The sequence below is a fragment of the Pelophylax lessonae genome (genome assembly GCF_965119305.1).
Source record: "Pelophylax lessonae genome assembly, chromosome: 3".
Lineage (NCBI taxonomy): Eukaryota > Metazoa > Chordata > Amphibia > Anura > Ranidae > Pelophylax > Pelophylax lessonae.
Window position 1 is genome coordinate 371,877,006 of NC_138770.1, and position 8,131 is coordinate 371,885,136.

An 8,131-nucleotide genomic window follows, 5' to 3' on the forward strand; every position below is an offset into this window, starting at 1 on the left:
AGTTTTACCTATTTCTAAATCTGCTTTAGGTAACTGATGTATTTAAAAAAAAAAAAAAATGTTAAATAGATGCGCTAACTCCTACAAAGTGCTTATGTGTAATATCAAAAAAATTCATATATGTGTAATTTAATAAATTAATTGAATTAAAAACATCAGAAAGTGGAGTTTCACATGAATTTGAAGCTGTAAAGCATCGTGATGCACTTTGTAGAAGTTGACGCATCTGTTCAACATTTTGATTTCGTTTATAGCGTTTGTGTATTCACACATACATCAATTTGCAGCTTTCTTTTTGTTGGTAATATTTTTGTTCCATAATATTTTTTTCAGTGATTTTTTTGCTCTCACTAAGCTCAGAAGTTTTATCCATTACTGATGTATTCAAATATATTGCGCATATATCCTTTTATAATAATTTGCTGCTGAAAATTTAATTTAAAATGTTTTCCATAATTTACACCACCCTACATCAAATGTAAAGTGAGGAAAGGAGCACAAAAGGAGCACTCCTCTGGGTTTTATTATAAATCTATGCACTTTCTACCATTTTTTCAAATAAAATGTAACATTCCATCTCATCTCTACTTTTTTTTTTTTTTTTACAGAAAAGAAGATAAACTAGGAAAATGCAGCAAATAAAAATAATTTATTTAGCTGGTCTTTATAAACAGGTCCCGTAACATCCTAACAGTCCACTTAGAAAAAAAATCAATAGCATATTTTTGTAAACATAATTGTTCAACTGTAATTTTTTTTTGCAAATAATACCATTTAATTAAAAAAAAAAATCAAATTTGATTTTGGGGGAAAAAAGTAACATACACCTTTTATTTTTGAAAACAAATGAAAAACTTAAAAAAATAAATTTACATCTATGCCTCAAGGTCTAAAATGAGTTATTTTAGCTATACTGTATTAGTACAAGTAGGTTTGATATTAAAATATATGAAATATCTGTAAAATAATGTTTGCCCCAAGTAAACTACATAGGAAATTTTGCAGTTTAGTATTAATCCACAGCTGATTATACAGTCATTACTAAATAGAAAAGCATTTAATCTCTGGAAAAAGTGGATATGCCCAGTGGTTGCTTGCATATATGCTAGACACAAACTTCAAAGCTACTCCGGAGCAATGAGAGAGTAACCGGATTGGACTCTTTAAAACATTAGTGACTGCTTAGTAGTTTATGTCCACTATCTTAACACTTTGTAGATTGTAGTAACTTTGGGAATTTGTGCTTTAGGTTGCATTTCCCTTTTAAAACTTTCAACAGTACTTACTTTTTAAACTGACATCTTAAAACATGAGCAGCAGACAATTTCCCAAACACACAATGTGTATGGGTTTACTTGCCAAAAGATGTATATTTCTGTGCAGCGTTTTTTGTTATTCTTTGATCCAGGCACTACTGCAGATAGCAGAACCATTACTATGCACCATAAAACATCTTAGCCTGCTGCATTAAAGTTGTATTCCATACATAACTGTATTTTACTTTTATCTGCTTGCTGTTTATCTTTAATACCCACCTGTAGTCAAATATCTTTTCTTCTCTTTATAGTCTTCTACAATCTACTACGATTTCCTGGGTTTCCACCAGAAATGGGTTAAAATGCCTTTAGCAGATATTTACTTCTTGCCCTCCTACTCCAGGGCTATATGCTAGCATAGATAAATAATGGCCACACCTCTCTTTCCAGGTGTCCTTATGCAAACTTGTAAAGTCGAGAATAAAAGTTTAGAGTGTGTGTGTGGGGAAGGTTATTGCTTGTCACATGTGCTGATGGAGGGTTTCATCCATTAATCCATAAATAATACAATTGTATATAGTAGAATTTTAAATACCCCTCCAGTAAGCTCATATTACATACTCATATTTGAGTTATGTAATATGTGCTTACTGGAGGGGTACTAAAAATCATAAAAATGATTCTGAGAAAGAAAGAGGATGTTTCTGACAAGGGTTGTTCGATTATGGCATGTACTATGCAGTGTGGTTAAGCTCTGGTGTCGACTGAACTGGGAGGTGAGTGCAGGTACAATGGAGACATTTAGTAAAATGTCTACAAGGTCTATCTTACTGAATATCTACCGTATTTCTTTGACGCTTGGAAATTAGGAATCCCCTACAAAAAAAAAAGATAAGGAGACAAAAATACTACAAAACACTATAGTCTTTCTGATGGCCCATAGAAATAAATGTAAATACAGACCAAGTATATGAAAAAAGAAAAGAAAAAAAAAACTAGAAAAAGTAGTAAACACTTAAGAATTTGTGGTAGTAAGGTTTGTGATAAGGGACCAACGATGTTCCGTAAGATATTCATCAAGCCAGGCAAATATACATTAGTATCATACATAATTATCTTACAGAATTCAGCATATAGTAGCTCGGGGACCAAGGTTTTGTGAATTTTCCAGTCGCTGAGGTGAATGTTTCGTCTGTGACAATGAGGTTTTTATAGAAAAGCAACAGAGTTGTGGCTTTCCATGTGCATGTTCACCATATATGTTGATCAAAGCAGTGACATAGGTTTCAACTGCTAAAGATTAGTCTTCCAAAAGGAAACGTTGACTAAAAAAGTGTACCACCTAAAAGTGTGTGGGTCTATAGCACCATGCCTACAAGTAGTATGATAGGGGGCTAAAACATAGAATTGCTGCTTAAAAACAGCTTATTACTTTTCACTCACCACTTCAAAAGGCTGTGAGAAAAGTTGGTTTTTAAAAAACACTTCTCAATTAATAGGTTCAAGTCAAGAATTGGGGTAGATATGTTACATATCCTGATAGTACATTTTCCAGATACATAGGTTAGGACGGTTGATGCAGAGGCTAGCTGGGACATGTGTAGTATTTACGACAATGAAGAATAGAAAGCCTCCAACTATTTTGAAAAGATGCATTACTTTGTCAGTATTGGTCTTGCCATAACCTAGTTATTGTTGGTTATCAGCCTGACTGCAGTGCTTTTGTTGTGCTACCATTGACATAGTATAGTGTGACTAAGGGGAAAATAAGGTATTTAACTTAGCTTTAAATAGTGTAATCATAAGAATTTAAAATCCTCTTTTTTTTCTTAAGACAGCCTCGAATCACTTCAAGTGCAAAACATAAAAAAACCTACATTAAACGCTTCAAAAAAAAAAAAAAGCAAAAACAATGCAAATAGTTTAGTTGCATGTGAACAAAGGTTCCTCAGCTGAACAATAAAATAGATATTCTTGTAAAAAGAAAGCTCTGTTTGAAACTGGTAAGACCCCTAGATGGTATGCTGTATGCAGCTGATTAAATGGTCATAATCAAACCAGGCCAGAAAAGCTTTTATCCCATTCTGCTTCTCATTCTTAGGGTCCATTTACAGCGTTCAGAATTGCATGTCTTTGTGAGCCTAGTAGTGACATTTGTCTTATGCAGCAGCATATCTGAACGTTTACATAAGTATGTCCCTGCACCTAGAGAAGACTGCATCCAGGACCCTGCATCCATCCCTATGCAGATATACACACTCGGATGTGTGGGAAGATGTGCATAGCCGCTAAGTCTGTAAGCCTGTCATTGATTTTTTTTAGGAGGTTGTTTGCCATGGCTGTTATGAAAGAACTGTGCCTCTCAATCCTTTTGCATGCTGTACATGTCTCTGCACTGTGTAAATGAGCCAACTGTTAGCATAAAGATCCTTACAACTATTCTGTCCGAGAGTTGAACCACATATTGGCAAACATGATCTCCAAGACTCTAGTAGCGTTTATATCAAAACAAAGAGTTATTGATAATATTCACAATCTCAAACTTAATCAGTTATGTTTCAAGTCTTTGATATTAAGGAGACCTTACCTCAGGAAAACATGTGCATGAGAGCAGTAGACTAAAGAAGAGGATCGGGATTGCCTTCTGCAAAACCATTGCAAGAACAGGTAAGTATAACATGTTTGTTATTAAAAAAAAAATATTAAAAGGTTTATAAGCACTATAAACTGAAAAAAATTACCATTTTAAGAAAAAAAAAAAGATAACTTTGAAACTGATGACAGCAACACATCTCAAAAAATTTGGGACGGGGCCCTGTTTACCACAGTGTAGCAGCCCCTCTTCTTTTAGAAAAACTCTGTAAACATCTGGAAACCGAGGAGACCAGTTTTGGGAGAAGAATAGTATCCCATTCTTGCCTAATATAGGAGTCTAACTGCTCAGTTGTTGTAGTTTTCTATTCAAGAAATGCCAAATATTTTCAATTGTTGAAAGGTCTGGATTGCAGGCAGGCCAGTTAAGCACTCACAGAGTTTTCTACTACAAAGCAATGCTTTTGTCATAGATACAGTATGTGGTTTAGTATTGCTCTGCTGACATATGCAAGGCCTTACCTAAAACAGATGTTGACTGTAAGGGAGCATATGCTGCTCAAAAACCTAGGTATATTTTTCAGCATTAATGGTGGCTTTCCAGATATGCAAGTTGCCCATTCCATTCGCACTATTGCACCCCCATACCATCAGAGATGCAGTCTTCGAACTGATCGCTAATAACAAGCTGGGATGTCCCTCTCCTCCTTAGTCTCTTTTGAACTGAGTGCTCATAACAAGCCAGAACTTTAGTCTCTTTAGTTCAGAGGACATGGTGCTCACGGTTGTCAAAAATAATGTAAAATTTTGAGTCATCTAACCATAGAACAGTTTTCCACTTTGCAACAGACCCTTTAAAATTAGCTTTTGCCCAGAGAAGAAAGCGACGTTTCTGAATAATGTTCAGATAGGTCTTCTCCTTTGCATGATAGAGCTTTTGTATTTTTGGATGGCATGGCAAACTGTGCTCACTGTGCTTTTGGAAGGATTCCTAAACCCATGTAGCGATGTTCATCACATAATCGTGTATTAAAAACAATTACAATTGCACTCACACACAGTTGTTGCTTGTATCAGGCATATCACCCAAAATAAACCAGGTTCCTCATAGGAACTTGAGAAAGGAGTCTCCGCCCTCTGAAACGCGTCAATATAGCAACAACCCAGCTATCCTATCCTTTATTGGCTCTCTCTGTCACAAGACATCGTAGCCAGTGCCGGTCCCTCTGGCAGCCGAGTGAGCTCCTCCGTCCCCCTGGAAACACAGGAGCTGAGCAGCTGTCTGTGTCTGAAGCAGATTCTTTCTCTGGCCTTTATACACAATCGCCTAACAATTCCACTGAGGTTTCTTTGGATGATAAGCCTAATAAAAGGAACTGTGTGTGAGTGCAATTGTAGTTGTTTTTAATTAATTTATTAAAGGTTACTGCACCAGAGCCTGTGCTCTCTCTTTGTGTTTCTGTCTACAGTTTCTGGTACTCGCTGGTATATAGAGCAGCAAGGCTGCAGTGATCCAGTTTTTAACCTTTTCAAGACTGAACTTTATTGAACTGTGGACTCAGTTTACTTCTGGCACTAGTGCAAGTACTAACTTTTTGCACATCCATCAAAGAATCATGCCCGTTTCCAATGCAGTGCCATCTGAGGGCCCAAAAATCATAGGCATCCAGTATTGAATTTCGGCCTTGCTCCTTTCGCACTACATTATATCACATTTTGGTTTTATGTTTAGATGCACTTTAAACTAGTGGAAATTTGCATCTATTCAAGCATCTCCTTAAGCAGGCTACTACATTTTTTGTGTCACATATATGAGAATAAATAAAGTCTGCAATACCATTTATGAGACTCGGCTCAAAATCACCAGTCCAATTTTTATAAAACTTGAACATCGCGTTTGTTACCCTAAATAAGAAAAAAAAAAAAAAAAAGGATCATGTTCCCTTAAAGCATGTTATACAGCGCAGTGCTTGTGATGTGTAATTTGGACCCCTGTATCACCTAAAAACCTGGCTGATCTTGCCAGTTTCGACCCTTCCCTCTGTACATTGACCAAAGTATATATCATAGCTGCTGAGCTCTAACACTGTGGTCAGTGTACATGCCTCCATCATCCGCAGCCTCCTCTGTCTCCCTCTGTCCTCCTCCCCCTCCCCTCCCTGCCTGTTAGCTCTCACTAGCGCCGCTCTGCTCCCCTCCCAGCTGCTACAAAACTATATTACCTTTACACCATCCCCTCTGTTAGGTAGTACCTGTATCCTAATTCCTGTGCTTTATTTAAAAGAAAAAACTGATTTCTACCTGTTTTTACAGCCCCTATCGGCGCTCACAAGACTCCCACCTCTCTCCTCCTTGCCTCCCTGGCTGACGTCAAAGGAAGTCCTGCAGGCTGGAGATGTCAGACGGGGAGAGGAGAGAGCCGGGAGTCATGTGAGTGCCGATAGGCGCTGTGGAAATAGGTGGAAATAGGTAGAAATCTTTTTTATTATAAAGCACAGGAACTGGGAAACAGTTTGTAATCTAACAGAGGGGATGGTGTAAAGATAACATAGTGGCTTCACAACCACTTTAAGAACAACTGTTATTGGAGGAATGAGATGAGCTTGTCAGGTGTTCACTATAGATTCACTTTGACTTGTATGATGAAATAAAAGCAAAGCATACATTTCTAAATCATTTGAAATTACCATGTTTGCTGGCCTTTACCTTGGTGCATAGTAGCAGATTTTATTTATTTTCTTTATTCTCTTATCAGCAAAGCCCTGATAAATTATAGACAACACCACTATAAATGAAAAAAAGAATATACCACAAACTAGGGGTCTAGTCCAATTTTTGTACACTTAAAACATCTCAAGTTAGCTGATAAAAACCCACACCACTTCTAAAAGGTCACAATGCAAACAGTGAGACTGATGACGAACTATAACGTAGGCAAAAGTTTCCTGTGTTGCTGCTGAGGTTTTTTTTTTTTTTTCTTTCAGCATCTGCAAATGATGGAAACAGTTTTCAGCATGTGATAAAGCATCTAAAACTGATCTACATGTGTAGGTTTGTACTTCCTTTCAAAGACAAATCAACCCAAAAACTATTACTGCATTTGGAGGGTGCCGGTGGGTTTATTCACCCACTGGTTGATCTATCTCAGGGACCAATGCTGTGAGATCACTGCACCTAATTTTTCAGGTGACCTTTTATTCTGGACATTATATTCATTAATAAAACAATACACTTATTTAAATTAGAGAAGAAAAGAGTTAATAATTCAGCAATGAAAACTATAAAATAATTATAATACATGTGAAAGAAAAAGGCGTTCAATTTTATAAGTAATACCTGCAAACAACATTAAAGTAATGTCTTCCTTCTGTGGGCTGCATCGCCCATTATATTACGTATTTAGTATCTGATTCTGATACAATGAATAACAAATCCCTTAAGCTGACCTATTCTGCAAAACTGTTAGGCAGTTATAACAAATATTTTACCTGGTGGACTCGCAGTACTATGTTCTGACTTTTTTCCATAGACCTTAATGGAGAAGCCATGAAATAGAGAAAAAGGCCACACATGCACAGTATTACGCAGCCCATTGGATGACAGGTATGCTGCACAATATAGGGCAAAGTCCCTTTTCCAGGTCACCCACTTACCTAAAGTCTGTAGTGGAAAGTAAAACTAGCAACAGGGAGAGGGGTTGTTGGGCTTAAAACAGATTGATAATTTTGAGCGTCAGCTGATAAAGCGGATTAAAGTGCATTTTAATCCCCAAATCTTTTTCAGTATGTCTGCCATAATGCTTAACTGTATATCGTTTTTTTAAACAAATCAATTTTTGCAAGTTCTTTACCTGGAGATCCTGCCAGTAACAGCACCTCTTGTTGCAGGCTGACAACGCTAACCTACAGTCTCACAATTAGCATCAAGTTTGTCTGCTTGCCATATAACTTTTTTCAGTTAGCTATTGGGCTACCTATCAGGCCTAACAGCCAACTGAAGGCATATACTGTGGATGGCAGGCTGTTTCTGCCAATTGAGAGGGGGTTGACGTTGTCAGTCTGTAACAAATAGTACAGATAAAAACAGTGAGGCATGATGGCAAATATAATAAAAAATAATTTCTTTCACTATATAGTAACTTTCAAGTTTCACATGTAACATTCCCCCCTTAACAAGTTATATTATGAATCAAGGTTTGTAATGCATGCTGGGAAAAATCTATAGCATGCACACTAGCTTTTTAGAGGTACAGTGAATGCAAGTAAGATCAGTGCGGATATAAT